We start from the raw sequence: 20,100 nt of genomic DNA on the forward strand, positions 1-20,100 counted from the left end.
GTGACCATTCTGAGGAAGGATCACCGGACCTGAAACATTAACTCTGTTTTTCACAAAAAACAGTTTATATCCTCCGTGAGGGAAAAGTTCCACTGCACAAAAGAAACAGCCATGGGCAACTCAATAGATAAGGGACAATATAAAACTAAAAGAAATGGCTTACAAAAATGCAAATGTTGGAGGGAGTCTATTCCCGTCAGTAGCCTTCACGAAAGAGCCCGCACTCTGAGTAGGTCACGATAGAATCTTCTTCAATCAAGCTTGGGAGGGGTTGCAGAGTCAAGATCCAAGACACCCTGCCTGCTAAAGGTCAACATATTTAACATTTCCACATCAAAATCATTCCATGCAACATTGGTTAAAAAATAAATCTACCTCTTGCAAAAACAAGTTGTGGTATTTTATGTTGTGTCTGCAGGATTTCGTAAACCACATAGGTCTTACAACCTGGTATAATTTTCTCAGAATTTTTGTTTGTGCACTTCTTACAGGGTTTGAAGCATCTGTGAACGAGATCTCAATCTCTTTATGGCAGGTGACACCACATGAGTAACTGCATTTGCTTCAGGACCTCAGCACTTCTCAAAACTGCGATGTTTTCTTCTTCTGCGGTTATGTGGTTAAATTGTTTTCATCCATCAAACATCTTGCTCTTGGTCCTACTCTCTACTGCTTACCTGAGCTTATTTTCTACTATTTGCTTTGTTTTATAATATTCTATTTCTTTTCTCGTCATTTCTCCCCATTTACACTCTCCTATCCGTCTTCCTTCAAGCACAGATCCTGCTGAATGACAAAGATACAAAGACCAGCAAAGAGCTACAAAGCAGCTTTAAATAGTTACTAAAAAGGATTATGCCAGAGACATTAAGATCAATAAAAAGAAATTTTATAGATACATAAAGGGAACATGGGTATTCATGAGCAATGTTAGCCCACTAAAATTAGAAATAATGTCAGGTTAAACATGTTGAATAACTACTTGGTGTCAGTATTTACAGTAGAAAAGGAGGATAGCTTGCTAGAAGTCCTGAGGAAATTAATAATGGATTGGGAAGTGGGGCTGAATAAAATTACCATAAGTAAAACATCAGCAATGAGGAAATTGAGGTTGTAGAAGTGCTCACCAAGCCATGCGTTGGGTTGCAAACGTTTTGTCACCTTGCTAGGTAACATTGTCTGTGCACCTCCAGTGAGGCGTTGGTGTTCTGTCCCACTTGTTATTTATATGCCTCGGTTTGCTGGGATGCTTGGTATTACTTCAGGTTCTGTTTTTCAGTGGTCTGTACACCGGGTCTAATTCAATGTACTTGTTGGTGAAGTTCCAGTTGGAATACCAGGCCTTACACAGCTCAGGAGACATCAGCAAGACAGACTACCAGAAAATGAAGCCAGAGGGATCCAAATTACCCAGATTCTGTGGCCTCCCCAAGGTACACAAACCGGGGATGCCCCTCAGACCCATTGTCTCACTGCCAGGCACGCCAACATATAGACTTGCCAAAGAACTACAACAGAAATTGAAATACTTAGTGGACAACATGACTCACTCCACCCACTCATCCCAAGAATTCCTCAACATCATCAAGGACACCAGGATAGAAGAGGACGAGATGACGATATCCTTCGATGTAACAGCACTATTTACATCCATAAACATCGATATAGCCAAAGAGACAATTGCCACACGACTGGATGAATCATGTAAGCAGGTACTCCAGGACACCAACAACATCAATAATGACACCACCATGAAACTACTAGATCTGTGTCTCACAACTCACTTCACCTTCAACGATGGCATATACAAACAAATCAAGAGAACACCAATGGGATCCCCAGTATCAGGACTGATTGCAGAAACAGTAATGCAAAGGTTAGAATCAAAAGCACGCCCTGCTTTACAACCCAAACTTTAGGGCCAATATGTAAATGACATCTTCATGATTATCAAATACACAAAACTAGAAGAATCCCACCGACACATAAACAACATCCTCACCGGGATAAAATTCATGAAAGAAGAAGAAAACAACAACTGTTGCTGGACATAATGGTAGAACGCAAAAACAACAGGGAACTCCAGACTAGTGTATATAGAAAGACCACACGTACGGACCAGTTACTCGATTACACTAGCAACCACCCCAATGCCCACAAACAGAGCTGCATCAGGATACTATTTAAATGAGCCACAACACATTGCAGCAACCCAGAACTGTGCAAAGCAGAACAGAAGCGCCTATACAGAGTCTTCAAAACGAATGGATACCTGAAAAGCACAATCCACCATTACCTCCGAGACAGACCACAACAGGAAGACACAACACTACTAGACTCACTAATCAAGGCCATTTTGAAGACGATCACAAGAATACTTAGACCCCTAGGTATCAGAGGAGCCCACAAACCAACTCCCATCCTACGATAGCTACTGACAAATGTAAAGGAATCCATACCCAAAACCAGCAAAACCTGTGTAATATAGAAAATACTATACAAGGGCTGTGAGAAACACTATAGGCCAGACTTGAAGAAAACTGATAATACTGGTACATGAACATCAACTAAACACTAAGAGACACCACCAATTCTCACAGGTCTCACTACACATGGACATTGAGGAACATGAATTCGACTGGGACAACACATCCATAATAGCACAAGCCAAACAGAGACACGCCAGGGAATTCCTAGAGGCCTGGTACTCCAACTGGAACTTCATCAACAAACACATTGAATTAGACCCTGTGTACAAACCACTGAGAAACAGAACCGGAAGTGATACCAACCACCCCAGCAAACCAAAGCATATAAATAACAAGCGGGACAGAACACCAACGCTTCAGTGGAGGTGCACTGACGATGTTACCGAGCAGGGTGACGAAAGCCTGCAACCAAACCCACTGGCTCAGCAAGCAAGTCTACAACCTCATCCACAACCCAAGCTACAAATCTTCTTGAAAACTTTAAATGAGGAAATTAATGGAATCAAAGAGTAATAAATCCCCAGGTCCTGATGGTTTCCATCTGGGGGTGGGAAAGCACATTATAGATATCCCAACCATAACCTTTCAGAGTTCCCTAGATAGTGCAGTCATCCTTCTGGACAGGAAAATTGCATATGTCACTCAACTTTTTAAGAAATGCAAAAGAAGAAAACCAAGGAATTACGGACCAGTTTTCCTAAAATCTGTATAGGGAAATTGATGGAGTCAATAATCAAGGATGGGTAAATGAATACCTTTCAAAAATTTCCGTCAATCAGGGGGAACCAGCATGGCAAGTAGGTCATGCCTGACAAATGTCATTGAATACATTGAACGGGTAACTAAAGCATTGAATGAGGAAATATCTATGGGTGTTGTTAATGCGGACTTCCAGAAGGAATTTGACGAGGTCCCACAGAAAAGACTGTTAACTAAGGAAGAAGCCCAGAGAATTGTGAGCAAATCACTGATATGGCTGGGAAATAGGTTGAGTGCAGGTGACAGCAGGTTGGGATTGTGGGTAAATTGGCAGGATGTGATGCACCTCAGTTGTACACATTATTTATTCATGATTTGGATAATGGCATAGAAAGTCATATATCCAGATTTACTGGTTTCACAAAGTTAAGCAGCATTATGTAGACAGTGTAGACGATAGCATAAAATTACCAAGGTCACTGATAGATTAAGTGAATGGGCAAAACTGTGGTAGATGGGATTCAATGTATGCAAGTATGGGGTTATCCATTTTGGACAAAAAAAGATAGATCCTTTCTGGATGATATGAAATTAAATACAGTGGATGTCCAAATAGACTTGGGGGTACAGATCCATAGATCTTTAAAATGTCACAAATAGGCGCAGAAAATAATCAGGAAAGCTAATATTTATATCTCGAGTACAGGGATGCAGAAGTTCTTTCAAGTCTGGTAGTTTTGACACACCGTTGTTCTGGCATTTTCACATTCCAATCACTTAATCTGAATGATCAACACATCTTCTCCCCCAGCACACTACGTTGCATCCATCCCTCAACTATAGCATAAATGCTGTCCCCTCCACACTTCACTTCACATGAAGAGTCATCTAGACTCAAAACATTAGCTTGCTCCCTCTCCATGGATGCTGCCTGATGCGCTGTGATCTCCGGCATTTGTTGTTTTCAGTACAAATTACACCTGTTGTCTCCAGAATTTATGTTACTATGGGGTGAAATGATCAAAATATTCAAACTATTAATAAGAAAAGATAAATAGAGGTTGCCTATATCCACTTGTTTTGGATTCTAGAACTATGGGTCATATTAGAAAATTAGGGTGACATTGTTCAAGAGAGATGTTAGGAAACACTTCTACACACAAAGTGTGGTAGATGTTTGGAACTCTTACCTCAAACAGCAGTGGATGAAGGATCAGTAATTAATTTTAAATAAAGTCATAGAGCCATAGAGTAATATAGCATGGAAACAGGCCCTTTGGCCAAAACTAGTCCATGCTGACCATAATACCCACTCAGCTAGTTCCTATTGCCTGTATTTGGTCCATACCCCTCTAAACCCTTCTCATCTATGTACCTATCGAAATGTTTTTTAAATGTTGCTATTGTACCTGCCTCAACCACTTTCTCTGGCAGCCCATTCCTAGATTCCAAGGAATAGAGTCCTACCTTGGCCAACCTCTCTCTATAACGCAGGCCTACTAGTCCTGGCAACATCCTCGTAAATCTTCTTTGCACACTTTCTAGTTTAACTATGTTTTTCCTATAACAGGGTGACCAAAACTGTACACGATACTACAAGCCTCACCAACGACTTATACAATTGTAACATAACATCCCAACTCATGCACTCAATGCCTCAACCGATGAAGGCCAGCATGCTAAATGCCTTCCTGTACTCCTAGGTCCCTCTGTTCCATAACGCTCCTCAGGACCTTACCATTTGCTGTATAAGTAGTACCTTGGTTTGACTTTCCAAAGTGCAACACCTCACACTTATCTGTATTGAATTGCATTTGGCAAACCTCAGCCCACATTCCCATCGGATCAAGATCCCTCTATAATTTTTGATAACCTTCTTCACTATCAATGATACCTCCTAACTTTGTATCATCTGCAAACTTACTAATCATGCCTTGTACATTCATATCCAGATCGTTTATGTAAATAACAAAGATCCCATCACTGACCCCTGTGGCATACTACTAGTCACAAGCCTCCAGCCCAAGAAACAACCTTCGTCCATCCTACCATTGAGTCAATTTTGAATCCAAGTAGCTAGCTCTCCCTGGATCCCATGCGACCTAACCTTCATGGCTAGCCTGCCATGTGGGACGTTGTCAAAGGACTTATTAAAGTCCATATAGACAACATCCATGGCCCTACCCTTATCCATCCTCTTGGTTACATCTTCGAAAGACTCTAAAAGATTTGTCAGACATGACTTCCCTCACACAAATCAATGCTGACTATCGCTAATCAGACCTTGACAGTCCAAATAAAAACGAAAAGAACTGCGGATACTGTAAATCAGGAACGAAAACAAAGTTGCTGGAAAAGCTCAGCAAGTCTCACAGCATCTGTGCAGGAGAAAACAGAGTTAATGTTTCGTGTCCGGTGACCCTTCCTCAGAACAATCCAAATGTTGGTTGATCCTGTCCTTTCCAATAACTTGCCTACCAGTGATGTCACACTCACTGGCCTGTAGTTCTGTGGCTTGTCTTTGCTACCTTTCTTAAACCATGGAACAACATTAGCCACTCTCCAGTTTTCTAGAACTTCACCAGTGGCTAAAGAGTTATCTGAGAGAAATCTGAGATAAATTTTTGTTAAACAAAAGGAGGTAGGCCACAGAAGCAGCCATGATTGCATTCAATGGTGGAACAGTCTCAAGGGGCTGAATAGCCTACTCCTGTTTCTATGTTCCTGAAAAATATTGATTCCCTTTCCTGATTTTAGGTAGTGCTCCAATGTGATATATTAAGAACTTTCTAAATGGTTCTTTGAAAGCTGCTATTAGATCTTAAGGTGCAGTTTTGATCGAAGGCTGTGGTTTCACCACTATCTGACATGTATGGTGCGTCTGGTGAAATTTGACCACATCTCAATGTAAAACTATGTCTTGATGTAAAACCGTGTCACTGTCAGTGAGGCTACCTGGGTACTGTGCAATAACAAGAGTCTCACCTTGGCTGGCTAACAGGCAGCAAAGTGCATACGGACAGTATCAGTTGTGGAGGGGTGACTGTTGTCATCCTGACACTGGCCAGCAGGTTCATAGTGAACTGATGCTACTCCCTGACTTTGCCTCAAATCATAGTAATTTGTTACAGGACAAATTGCTGGACTACCGCACCATTTTCCAGGCTCCATGTGCGTATTAGAATTCATAGTAGAATGGCAATACAGTCAAGAAGGCACAACAACGCCTCTTCTTCCTCAGGCAGCTCAGGAAATTTGGCATGTCCATAAGGTCCCTCACCAACTTCAACAGTTACACCTTTGAAAGCGTACTGTCCAGGTGCATAATGGCCTGGTATGGCAACTGCTCTGCCCAGGACCGTAAGAAACTACAGAAGGTGGTGTGCACAGCCCAGACCATCACGGAAGCCAATCTTCCATCCATGGACTCCATTTACACAGCTCGCTGCCGGGGAAAGGCTGCCAACATCAAAGATCCATCACACCCTGGCAACGATCTCCTACAATCTCGTCCGTCAGGCAGAAGATACAGAAGCCTGAACACACACACCAGCAGGTTCGGAAACAGCTCTCCCAGGTCATTATTAGACTGATGAAAGGAATCTCTAGCCTCAAATAACGCTGAGCTTGCTAACATTGATCTTGCCTGGCTCACAGCCTGTGATATGTAACCTGCATGCCTCTGTCTAAGTCTTTTTGATTGGTACATCCTTTGCTTACTACGATCTGCTTGTACCACTCGTAAACAAAGCTTTTCACTGTATTTCGGTACATGTGACAATAAATCAATCAATCAAAATCAATATTGTATGTTGATTCTAGTCTGTCCATGCATATGCACTTCATCCATAAGCTCAAAAGCATTCAGACCTTTTAATGGCACATATGTAAGCTGTTGGTGGCAGTTTGTCTGGTATCTGCTTTTTTCTGGAGTGATGTTCCTTCTTGGGAGGTGTTGTCCCTATGATGAGTGCTGGATCAGAGCAAGACTTCTGTCTTTCAGATTCAATATCTCAGCTAAGTTGATGACTTCTAGAACAAGTTGAGCTGTTACTGTTAGCTGTTTGATTTGAATGAAAACTGTTTCTTATTCTGTGACCAACACCACTGCACATCCTTATAAGTGAATTTGCATAGAGATTCATGAGCAGGATAGAGAATCCCACATGATGTGTTGCCTGCCCAGTGCGATGATGCGAGACATCTCTGACCAGCTCGAGAGGATACTAGAAGGGGAGGGGGAGGATCCAGTTGTTGTGGTCCACGTAGGTACCAACAACATAGGCAGGACTAGGAAAAAAGACCTCTTTCAGGATTATGAAAAGCTAGGAACAAAATTAAAAAACAGGTCTTCAAGGGTCATAATCTCTGGATTGCTGCCCGAGCCACATGCAAATTGGCATAGGGAGGCGAAGATCGGGGAAGTAAACACGTGGCTAAAAGAGTGATGTGGGAAAGAGGGTTTCCTTTTCATGGGGCACTGGCATCAGTTCTGGGACAGGAGGGATCTATACCGCTGGGATGGACTCCACCTGAACAGGGCTGGGTCCAGTGTTCTGGCGAAAAGGGTAAATGGGGTGGTTAATAGGACTTTAAACTAGTAAGTAGGGGGGAAGGGAGAAGTGAGCGTAGAGGGAGAATAACAATTAATGTAAGGCAAAGCAGCAGGTTAGCAGGTGACGAGAAAGCTTCAACTCCATTGAAAATTAGGAAAAAAGTTAAAGGGAAGGAGAACTCAAGAGCAGTTAGTAATGGAGGTAATAGGACCCAAAAAGAAGGTGCAAAAACTGGCATAAAGGCACTTTATCTGAATGCTCGGAGCATTCGAAACAAGATGGATGAGTTGATGGTGCAAATCATGGCAAATGGGTATGATTTAGTGGCCATTACAGAGACATGGTTACAGGATGGTCATGACTGGGAGTTAAATATCCAGGGGTATCAAACTATTCGGGAGGACAGACAGGAAGGTAAGGGAGGTGGTGTTGCTCTGATTTTTAAGGATGATATCAGGGTGGTAGTGAGAGATGATATAGGTTCTACTGAACAAAACATTGAATCCATTTGGGTGAAAATTAGGAATAGCAGGGAGAAGAAGTCACTGATAGGTGTGGTCTGTAGGCCACCAAATAATGACATTGTGGTGGGGCAGGCAATAAACATAGAAATAGCTAATGCATGTAAAAATGGTACAGCAATTATCATGGGGGATTTTAATCTACATATCGATTGGTCAAACCAGGTCGGTCATGGCAGCCTTGTGGAGGGTCTCATAGAATGCATCCGCGATAATTTCCTTGAACAATATGTAATGGAACCTACGAGGGAGCAAGCTATCCTAGATCTAGTCCTGTGTAATGAGACAGGAATAATTAATGATCTCACAGTTAGGGATCCTCTCGGAAGGAGCGATCACAGTATGGTCTAATTTAAAATACAGATGGAGCGTGAGAAGGTTAAATCCAGTACCTATGTCCTGCGCTTAAACAAAGGAGACTATGATGGGATGAGGGAGGAGTTAGGTAAGATAGAATGGGAGCAAAAACTTTATGGTGGGTCAATTGGGGAACAGTGGAGGACTTTCAAAACGATTTTTCACAGTGCTCAGCAGAAGTATATTCCAGTGATAAGGAAGAACGGTAGGAAAAGAGAGAGCCAGCCATGGATGTCTAAGGAAATAAAGGAAAGTATCAGATTGAAAAAAAAACACATACAAAAAAGCAAAGAGTAGTGGGAAACTAGTAGACTGGGAAATCTTTAAAGGCCAACAGAAAGCCACTAAAAAAGTTATAAAGGAAAGTTAGATAGATTATGAGAGTAAACTAGCTCAGAATATAAAAACAGGCAGCAAAAGTTTCTATAAATATGTAAATCGTAAAAGAGTGGCGAAGGTAAACATTGGTCCTTTAGAGGATGAGAAGGCCAATTTAATAACTGGGAATGAGGAAATAGCCGAGACATTAAACAGTTATTTCGTGTCGGTCTTCACAGTGGAAGACACAAATAACATGCCGAAAACTAATGGCAAGAAGGTTATAACAGGTGAGGACCTAGAAACTAACTAAAGAGGCAGTGCTGGGCAAGCTAATGGGGCTAAAGGTAGACAAGTCTCCTGGCCCTGATGAAATGCATCCCAGGGTACTAAAAGAGGTGATGGGGGAAATAGCAAATGCACTAGTAATTATTTACCAAAATTCACTGGACTCTGGGGTGGTTCCCGCAGATTGGAAAACAGCCAATGTGATGCCACTGTTTAAAAAAGGAAGTAGACAAAAAGCAGGTAACTATAGGCCAGTTAGCTTAACTTCAGTAGTGGGGAAAATGCTTGAATCTATCATTAAGGAAGAAATAGCAAGACATCAGGATATAAATTGTCCCATTGGGAACACCCAGCAAGGGTTCATGAAGGGTAGGTCATGTTTAACTAATTTGGTGGAATTCCTTGAGGACATTACTTGCATGGTGGACAGTGGGGAACCTGTGGATTTGGTGTATCTGGATTTCCAGAAGGCATTTGACAAGGTGCCACACCAAAGGTTGCTACATAAGATAAAGTTGCACGGTATTACAGGTAATGTATTGGCATGGATAGAGGATTGGTTGACCAGTAGAAAGCAAAGAGTAGGGGTAAATGGGTGTTCTTCTGGTTGGCGGTCAGTGGCTAGTGGTGTGCCTCAGGGATCAGTGTTGGGATCGCAATTGTTTACAATTTACATAGATGATTTGGAGTTGGGGACTAAGTGTGGTGTGTCAAAATTTGCAAATGACACTAAGGTGAGTGGTAGAGCAAAGTGTGCAGAAGACACTGAAAGTCTGCAGAGGGATATAGATAGTCTAAGTGAGTGGGAAAAGGTCTGGCAGATGGAGTACAATGTTGATAAGTGTGAGGTCATCCATTTTGGTAGGAATAACAGGAAAGTGGACTATGTTTTAAATGGTAAAAAATTGCAGCACACTGCTGTGCAGAGGGACTTGGGTGTCCTTGTGCATGAATCACTAAAAGTAGGATTGCAGGTGCAGCCGGTAATTAAAAAGGCAAATGCAATTTTGTCTGCCATTGCTAGAGGGATGGAGTTTAAAAACACGGAGGCTATGTTGCAGCTGTATAGGATCCTGGTGAGGCCACACCTGGAGTACTGTGTGCAGTTTTGGTCTCCTTACTTGAGGAGGGATATACTAGCACTGGAGGGGGCGCAGAGGAGATTCACTTGGTTGATTCCAGAGTTGAGAGGGTTGGATTACGAGGAGAGACTGAGTTGACTGGGATTATACTCATTGGAATTCAGAAGAATGAGGGGAGATCTTATAGAAACATATAAGATTATGAAGGGAATAGATAAGGTGGAGGCAGGGAGGTTGTTTCCGCTAGCAGGTGAAACTAGGACTAGAGGGCATCGCCTCAAAATAAAGGGAAGCAGATGTAGGACTGAGGTCAGGAGGAACTTCTTCACCCAAAGGGTTGTGAATCTGTGGAATTCCCTGCCCAGTGAAGCGGTTGAAGCTACCACACTAAATGTTGTTAAGGCAAGGCTAGATAAATTTTTGAACAGTAAAGGAATTAAGGGTTATGGTGAGTGGGCGGGTAAGTGGAGCTGAGTCTCAAAAAGATCAGCCATGATCTTATTAAATGGCGGGGCAGGCTCGACGGACCAGATGGCCTACTCCTGCTCCTAGTGCTTATGTTCTTATGATGAAAATTTAGGCAACGGATTGTTCGATCATCCATGAATCCAACAAATCATTGTACCAATTTCCCTTCCATTGGTCACTGCAGTTCTGTGACAGCTCTCACCTTGTCAGGAGTCCTTTCACTGTCAGTACATGACACATATACTCCAATTCAGATATCCTCAGTTGCAACTTTTTTGTTCAGCTTCAAATAAATCTGATGAACTCCCTCTAGCAGTCATACTAGATTCTCAATGGCTTCTTCCATTGCATCTCCATGTCCATAGACTAGCAAATCAACAATGATAGCTTCCATTCCAGAAAGATTATTGACTATCTCATGCTGTCTGCATTGATGCTTCACCAGAGCAGTGGAAATGCCAAATGGCATGCACAACCATATTATCTCTTGAATGGCATCCAGAATGTCGTTAGAAAACTGTTGCTTTACCGGTTAAAAGTCATAGAGTTATACAACATGGAAACAGACCCTTCAGCCCAATTCTTACATGTTGACTAGGTTTCCTAAACTGAACTAAGCCCATTTGTCTGTATTTAACCCATGTTCCTATTCATGTACTTGTTGAAATGTCTTTTAAATGTGGTAATTGAAGTTGTCTGTATCACTTCCTGTGGCAGTTTGCTCCATATACACGCTACTATCTGTGTGAAAAAATTGCACCTCAGGTCCCTTTTAAATCTTTCCCCTGTCAAACCTATGCCCTCTAGACTTCTGGACTCCCCTATCCTGGGGAAAGACCTTGGCAATTCACCTTATCTATGCCTTTCATGATATTGCAAACTTCTATAAGCTCAAGGGAATAAAAGTCCCAGCCAATCCAACCTCTTTTTATAACTCAAACCTTCCAGTCTTGGTAACATCCTTGTAAATTTTTTCTGCACCCTTTCCAGTTTAATAACACCCTTGTTATAGCAGGGTGACCAGAATTGTATGCAGTACTCCAAAAGTGGCCTCACTATCAAGGGTAGTAAAGACCTTTGCCTTCGCAAGTTGAGATAAAGATGCTTCAATGGATGGCATGGAGCAGTGGCTGGTTCTTTCATATATCTGAAAATCTAGCTGCACACTTCTGCTACCATATTTTGTGTAGTGATTTTAATAGCTATCCAATCTAAACGGAAAGCACCTTACAACAGAGATCACATGACTCTGGCAAGTGTACAGTGTCTTTACAACTGCATTGTTCCAAACAATGAGCACTATCTCATCACCTTCAAATGAACTTTTTAATCTATCCTCTGAATTAGTGTGAGTCCCTAAACTGTAGTTATGAGTGTGAGAATGGACAATGATAGTGATTCTTTATCATCCCTGTCTCCTTTCCCTTCCATCTGTTTCTTTCCACAACACAAAACTAAAATATCAGAAAGTTGATATAAAAATGGAAAATGTTAATGAAAGAGCTAATGTTTCAGGTCTGAGCTCCCTTCTTGTGTCTGATCAAGCATTTATGAAAACCTGTCTTTAGAGTGACCATTTATTTTCTTTCCTCAGTCACCGTGTCTGCCTCTGATTTATTTCTCATGGATTCCATTGGAAACTTTATCTTTCAGGTTTCGATAGCACTCACAAATGTAGAAATGTACAAGATATTCAGCATTTCTCAAACCACAACTCTTACCACATTCTGCAATTCACTTTCAATGAAATGCATCACTTCATACAGACTCTCACACTTTGAACGTTGCTGAAAAAAGCAACAATGTAGCATGAAAAATATTGACTGCTAAGAATTACACTAACAACCAAGTTAAGGTTATCAGTCAGATTCACAATGTGGCTCAGTTATGCCTGCTTGAAGCTACATATATTCATATGCAGGGACATAGCCACTACAGGAAAAAGGAGTGTGTCCTGTCAAAATATCTTTCCCAAATTAAAAAAAAATGGGGACAGTAGTTCTCCGATGAACTCACCATGGTAACACTCAACCAGAGTCAACTTTTCAACGAATCTGCACTTTTCTCACGAAATGTGCATTTTTCTCTGTGAAATTCGATATTCTTGCATCTGTCCTGATAAGAGCAAAGCAAAAAAAGCTTCAACAGCATGTTTCATTTCTTTTACCGTGCTGATAGATAGCATATTTAGCTATATATACTGTTTACCTGGTCAGAATCAATTATAGATTTCTTCAAGTTCCTGCACCAGCCATAGTACACCTTCTTTTTAAAAAGTGCTGCCTAGCTTTAACTGCTCTCATGATTTTTGACTCCCTACTGAGGGTTGCAACTCCTCAACAGTGCAGTTAGTGGTGGGCTGTGATTGTTTTAATTTAGACTTAATTAAAATAGAATTGGAATAATTGATCCAAGATAAAGAAGACCAATTTTCTATGTTCTTGAAGGCCTAGTTCATAAGGAATCAGATAAACTCTGCATTTTATGAAACAAACACAATCTGAGCGGCCACCTCTCAGCTGTTCAGATTGTCTGGTAAATTGTGCACCCTTATCTTAGTTGCTGCAGCCTACAACCCAACAGTTTCTGGCTAGACATCAGCAATGGACACAACATCCTCTTCAGCAACCGGTTTTCCTGCATTGAATTATCTAAAAATAGTTGCTCCATTTGTCAAACTACTTGGCAATTCAGTTGTAGTTGTTTTAGCTTAATTTTGTATTGAATTAGAGCAAGGAATGTAACACTTTCCACTGAAAAGTGGTCAGGAAGGCTCAAAGATCCTGAAAGTGCCACTGGGAACTCTGCTCACCTTGTCCAGCAGGAACCTTGCATCCAACCTTTGATCAGCCCCAGGGATGCACCAGGGAAGCCTCATCTAGCAAAGGTTTTAACCCTCTGCATCCATTATTAATGAGTTTGAATGGTACAGAAGTCCAAAATACTATAGAGAAGCAAATAACCTAAACATAGCCGTTAAAAGAAAGAACTTGCATTTATATGAGCACCCTGCCATTTCCACAGGAGGGTCCACGATGCTCAGCTGTCAATGAAGCACTTTTGAAATGTGGCAGCTTTCTAATACTCCTCAGATTCAGAAGGTACCTTTTACAGCAAACTATCGTAAATGGACCAGCTAATCTGTGTACAACAAGATTCCATAAACAGCAAGAGATCTGATCCATTTTAAGAGATAGATATTAGCCAGGAAATCAGGAACAGCTCCCCTGCCCTTCTCCTAAATAGCATCATGGGAATTTTTACATCCAGCTGAGATGTCAGACAAAGCCTTGGTTTACCATCTGCAGTGAAATGTCCAACTCCAATCTTTGAGTGATATCATCTCAGAAGGGATAAACAGACCTGAGGCATGCTCATTTCTCTCTGATCAAGATTTCACAGCGAGAGAACAAAGAATAGAGAGCAGAGCCACATTTCATCCTTTTTCTCCCCCACCATTATATCTCAGGTCACACTGAATCTTTTCTCAACTCTCTGAAGGCCTGTAATGTTAAACATTTTGGGTTTTGCATTACAGGAAACTTGCAGAAATGTAGCCCAACATAGTATGCTTCAGATTAAGCACCAGATACTTGAGATGCAAAGAAAATTGGCCTTTGAAATGGTTACATATTTTATATGAAAACAGAAAGTATTGAAGAAACTCAGTAGGTCTGACAGCATCTGTGGAGAAGAAACAGAGTTGACGTCCAAAGTCCAGAATGACTCTGCTTCAAAACTGATGGAGGATGAAAAATAATGTTTTTTTCATGCTGTTGACAAAGAGGGAAGAGTATTTTTACAATGATATCATCCTCTACTACGATTTGTCTTTTGCTCTGGGCACTCTCATAATCTGTTCCACTTGTTCCTTCTCTTTTTGTCAATAATCATGGCTAAATTGTGGAAATGTTTCCAGAAGAAATGTATGAGACAAATAGCATGGATAGATTTAAGGAAATGTGAGGTAAGCACACGAGGGGAAAACAAATCGAGGTATATATCAATGGGGTTAAGTGAGGAAAGATGGGAGGAGGCTTCTGCCTATATCTGTTGCGGTTGTTTCTGTACTGTCACTCCTTTCCTTGTACTGCTTCAAAGTATCAGAAGCTACTTTTTACAACCAAAACTGTATATGAGCTTAGCATTTTTATATACTCAACTTCCCACTCCAAATCCAAAATTTTAAACTAAGAAAGGCAGCAATATGGACTAAAGGAACACACATTTATCAACCTAACTTGAAGCTTTAATTGCTTATGTTGTTATCAAATTAATAATTAGTTATTATGCAATAGAACGTTTAAGATATGTGTAGAGGATGAAATGAATTGGTTGTTTACACTAGTTGAGAATGGTAGACAGTCCATCTCACGTTATGGCTGAATAATTTAATATCCATGAAGATTCTGCCACAGTCATTGTGAATAAGAAATTAGCTGAGATACTGAATGGGCTAAAATTGACAAACAGGTATCACTTCTATTTGAGGACACTAAAGGAATATAAGTAAATGCACCCAAGCGCTCACACTCACAAATTCACGCACATAAATAACATACATAGGAGAGATCTGCCCACTAAAAGTCAAGGGATTTAGCAGGGGCCAATGCTGCAGTTGAGGAGCTAGGGAATTTAATTGTGAACATTGGAGGCAGCATGCTGGGATGTAGAATGAGGGCAACTCAATATATCAGGGCAGTGAGATGATGGAGCATTGAAGGAATAGGTAATTTGGAGGGGGTAGGGTCATTAAAAGTCAACAACACCCCGGTTTCCTTGGGGCAACAGTGCACTACAAGATCTAGCATGTTTATTAGACATGACTAGTGCTGGGAGGGGGTCTAAAGACAGGTGAAGATTTAAATAGATGAATTGTATGGGGACGAGGCGTAATTCAAAGTCAATAAGTGAGGATTACCAAGAAGGAAATGTGTACGTTTTTGTGTTTGCAAAGTGTGAGATGTTAAGTCTGAGGCTCGCTACATGAAGCTGCTGTTTCCTTCCATTGTGCTGTTAGTAACAAGTGCATAATAGAGTCGATGGCTGTGACCGCAGCTGGTGGGGGTGAGATAAATGTATCGTTCACTGAGGGAGAGAGCTTCACTTTTGAGTGTTGTAAAACCATTCAAAGAACAAAGCATTACACAGACACCTTTGCAGCACAGGTAAAAGACGCCTGTGAGCAATAACATATAATGTGATCCTTCGTCATTAGCCTACTGGTGGAGTCCGAATCCTGGCTGACCAGATCACATTTGATCACATCATTATGCAGCATCAAGAATAAACCCCACTGACGGCAATGTTTTGTTATCTGGATATACTGACCCCACTTTCCAAAGTAGCAATCACATTCCACATTTCAATAACCTACACATGGTGCAGGAGCTGCTCACTTCACACGTTGGACCATTGAACATCATATAGTGGTGAAGGTGACTCAGCTCTGAATGTTTAATGTTGTAGCGCCTGGAAGACAGGCATCTGCTCCCACAGCTGATGAAGGAAAGTGAACATACATTCAGAGATGTGACAGAGTAGTTACAGTGGACTGTCATCTATGCCCTCTGGACATTGAGAATATATTGTTAACGTGCCACATCTTCTGCCCCTTAGTCACAACACATTCTCTCTTTTAGAGATAGTAAGAACTGCCGATGCTGGAGTCTGAGATAACACAGCATGGAGCTGGATGAACACAGCATGGAGCTGGATGAACACAGCAGGCCAGGCAGCAACAGAGGAGCAGGAAAGCTGATGTTTTGGGTTAGGACCCTTCTTCAGAAATAGTGTTCCTCCAGCTCCACACTCTGCTCCCGATTTCTGAAGAAAGGTCCAGACTCAAACCATCAACTTTCCTGCTCCTCTGATGCTGCCTGGCCTGCTGTGTTCCTCCAGCTCCACACCTCGTTAACACGTTCTCTCTTTTGTCTCCTGCAGGTAGAAGCAGGATTTTCCTGGTCAAAGGGGGGACCACACTGAAAGACCTCCTCCCCTCTAGCTCTGTGGAAAAGAGCACAGATGTCTCAGAGGATACACCAGCAAGACGGCCTCCTGCACACCCACAAGCTTCAATATTGACACCTCAATGGGTATACTCACTAGATTACAGTCAGGAACACATGCTGGTGAGCACGTCTCCACAGCTGGCACAGGGAGAATTGCCCCAAGTCACTGGCATGCGGAAAACTGCCAGTGATGAGGCATGTGCTCTCACACGCTATGTCATTTCAGAAGGTTTTCTTCTTTCTCTCCCTCCGATACATCTCGTTTTAGTCCGAATGTATGCAACTAGGCTGAAGGGGGCCTGACCGACATTAAAGCCTATAGGCCTTGGAGATTTGGTTGGGCAACTGGAGGACCCAGGCAGTCTGAGTGTACGTCCATCAATAGGCTGGGTCACCCTTCTCAGCATAATTCCCTCAGGGCTGAGGCTGAAAGTGGAAGGCTGGTGACCTCTGGGATTTCCTGACACGAGATGTCTGGGGAGTCTGTGTACAGTTCCTCTTCTGTCCGGGTCTGTTTTGGCATTGCCTTGTCTCCTTGTGAAGAAGGGCCACCTGGAGTGAGCTCCAAGTCCCTTATTCTCCTCTCCCTTGCAGTTGATGCTAGAGGGTTGGAGAGCAGGTCTGGGCACATATTCAACAGATTCTTAAGAGTGCTTGACCCAGCTGTCTAGCACAGTCGCGCCCAAAGAGATAGCCAGTTGCCTGTATGCCCGAGAAAGTAGGGTCCCAATCACATTGCTGCAATCTTGTAACCTTTGTGTCAGGTTGCCCTGTGCTCCCAACTAAGCTGCCTGCTGCTCCTGTGTCTGCCTATGTGCACCAATACAGTTGGTAATGGCTGGCATCAGGTCGTCTTCTACTTCCCAGACTGAGCACATGCCTGGTCTCCAGCAGTTCTCTGAGTGCCAGTGGGCACTTCTTCCTTGGCCATCTGCAAAATGTGGCAATGATGTGTTCATCAGCAGGTACTGCCAACTCTAATCTAGTTAATGGACCAGCTGAAGTGTCAGTGCCTGAGCTGGTGAAAGGTGTAGGAGACAGCCTTGTCAGTGCATCTTCTGAGGCATCTGTACTCTCTTCTTCATAGCTGGAGGAGGGGAAGTTTTGTTGAGACAAAGGGAGGGATTGAGTGAGATGGGTGTCACAGCTATTAGTGCTAATGCAAGTGGGAGATAAGTGGTAAGGTATCCCAAGTGAGTGAGTAGGTAGCCAGCATAGACGTTATGCAGGGTTAATAGTATTTAGGGCGTTACGGGGGTGGGAGTGAGGACGAATGGGGAAGCAGTTGCATGCACAGTGAGACTGGTTAGCAAGGTTAGGCCACACGGAATCCAGGGGAGCTAGCCATTTGGATACGGACCTGGCTTGAAGGTAGGAGACAGAAGGTGGTGGTGGTGGAGGGTTGCTTTGGGAACTGGAGTTCTGTGACCAGCGGTGTGCCACAAGGACCAGTGCTCGGTCCATTGCTTTCTGTCATTTATATAAATGATTTGGATGTGAATATAGGAGGTATGGTTAGTAAATTTGCAGATGACACCAAAATTGTTGAATAAGTGATGTAGTGGTTAGATAAGAAGATTATCTCAGAGTACAATGGGACCTTGATCAGATGGTGGTCATGGGCTGAGGAGTAGTGATAGAGTTTAGTTTGGATAAATGTGAGAATCTTAGAATCCCTACAGTGTGGAACAGGCCACTCAGCCCAACAAGTCCACACCAAGCCTCTAAAGAGCATCCCACCCAGATTCATCCCCCTACCCTATCTCTGTAACCCTGCATTTCCCATGGCTAAATGCACCTAACCTACATATCCCTGAACACTATGGGACAATTTAGCATGGCCAATCCACCGATCTGGCACATCTTTGGACTGTCGGAGGAAACCGGAGCAACTGGCGGAAACCCACGCAGACACGGGGAGAATATGCAAACTCCACGCAGACAGTTTCCTGAAGTTGAAAACAAACCTGGGTCCCCAGAACTATGAGGCAGCAGTGCTAACCACTGAGCCACTGCGCCACCCGTTGCATTTTGGAAAGGCAAATCAGGGCAGGACTTGTACACCCAATGGTAAGGTCCTGGAGAGTGTTGCCAAACAAAGAGAACTTGAGGTGCAGGTTCACAGCTCCTTGAAGGTGGAATCACCCCAGGTAGACAGGGTAATGAAGAAGGTGCTTGGTACACTTGTCTTTATTGGTCAGTGCATTGAGTATAGGAGTTGGGAGGTCATGTTGCGGCTGTACAGGACAATGGTTAGGCCACGTTTGGAATACTGTGTTCAATTCTGGTCTCCCTGCTATTGGAAAGATGTTGTTATACTTGAAAGGGTGCAGAAAAGATTTCCAAGGATGATTCTGCAGTGGAGGGTTTAAGCTATAGGGAGAGGCTGAATAGGCTGAGGGTATTTTCCCTGCAGAGTCAGAGGCTGAGGAGTGACCTTAGAGAGGTTTATAATGTCATGAGGGGCAATAGATGGGGTGAATAGCCAAGGTATTTTTCCCCAAGGTGGACAGTCCAAAACTAGAGGGCATAGGTTTAAGATGAGAGGAGAGATATATAAAAGGGACCTAAGGGACAACTTTTTCACGCAGAGGGTGATACGTGTCTGGAATGAGCTGCCAAGGGAAGTGGTGGAGGCTGGTACAATTACAACATTTAAAAGGCATCTGGATGCATATATAAAGTGGAAGGGTTATAAGGGAAAAGGGCTAAATGCTTGCAAATGGGACTAGATTAATTTAGGATATCTGGTCGGCGTGGATGAGTTGGGCTAACAGAGAATGATCAACTCTCGCTAAGTTCCTGATAAAGCTGTTGCATTACATTGGCTTTGTCTCTCTTATCACTAGTTTGGGCTCTCCTCCATGCCTTTAGCATTGGGAAGAATCATATGCTTACCACCTTTGTGTTTCTTATTTTACCTATCAAATTTAGCTAGCTTTATTTTACACTGTAGCCCCATTTTTTTTTGCTCTTTTGTTTTTCCGCTTTCCACTTTTGCTTCTTACTTTTCTGCCTTAGTTCCTAGCCTTGTTTTACCTTCCTCCATCTCCATGCTCAGGTTCCCAATCCTGTGACATTCCAGGAGAAACGTCTTCCCCAACAGCACTAATAACAGCCCCCTACCCTGCAGACATTGGTCTCAGTTCCACATGCAACCCCTCCTGTTTGTATTGGTCTCACCTTACCCAGGATCAGTCCCAATGTCATAGGATTCTGAACCTTTCCCTCCTATATCATTTCTTCAGCCACATAGTCATCTGGGACAACAAGGTGCAGGGCTGGATGAACACAGCAGGCCAAGCAGCATC

At 42.6% G+C, this 20,100-nt stretch overlaps 1 long non-coding RNA gene across 1 annotated transcript in view; it reads right to left on the reverse strand.

Moving 5' to 3' along the window:
• Positions 1-94: 94 nt before the first annotated feature.
• The window catches only part of LOC125486092, a 24,425-nt gene continuing 4,419 nt past the window's right edge, over positions 95-20,100 (reverse strand). Inside the window, exons 2-3 of the long non-coding RNA XR_007264777.1 lie at positions 12,795-12,893; positions 95-303 (exon numbers count right to left, since the gene is read on the reverse strand). This is a non-coding gene — a long non-coding RNA (uncharacterized LOC125486092). The remainder of the gene's footprint in view (positions 304-12,794; positions 12,894-20,100) is intronic.

Source organism: Rhincodon typus, chromosome 25, assembly GCF_021869965.1.
Source record: "Rhincodon typus isolate 14 chromosome 25, sRhiTyp1.1, whole genome shotgun sequence".
NCBI classification, from domain to species: Eukaryota; Metazoa; Chordata; class Chondrichthyes; order Orectolobiformes; family Rhincodontidae; genus Rhincodon; species Rhincodon typus.